We start from the raw sequence: 506 nt of genomic DNA on the forward strand, positions 1-506 counted from the left end.
AAAGATCAACGTGGACGGAGGATGCATACCATTACCATGCTCTTTGAACTGGTGCCCCAACATGCCACAGACCGCACACCAGTCCGGAAGTTTCTCATACTTAATCCTGTATATCTGACGCTGCCCCTCTCTTATCATAGAAACTATGTTCTTTAGAGGCTTATCAACACTGATCCGGACGCAAACTCGATGGAAGTTGCCGGCAAAGTCTTGCGATTGGGGTTCGGCGTAGATGACTCTGCCAACCTTTGCTGCTAGAGAAGGGACAAGACGAGCATACAGTGGTGGTACATCATGGATGTGTGCCCAATTTCTATAGTGTCAAGCTGCACTGTGACGGCTTTGTCAATCCATCATACGGCTTGAGGATGACAACATCTCCTCGGAAGTGCCACGGGCCGTCCCTCGTTACTCTTTCCCAATCCCCCAAGCAGATGTCAAAAAGATATTAATTTCACTTACTTATATATGTAATCTCTCTCTCTCTCTCTCTCTCTCTCTCTCCT

Source organism: Triticum aestivum, chromosome 5A (assembly GCF_018294505.1).
Source record: "Triticum aestivum cultivar Chinese Spring chromosome 5A, IWGSC CS RefSeq v2.1, whole genome shotgun sequence".
NCBI classification, from domain to species: domain Eukaryota; kingdom Viridiplantae; phylum Streptophyta; class Magnoliopsida; order Poales; family Poaceae; genus Triticum; species Triticum aestivum.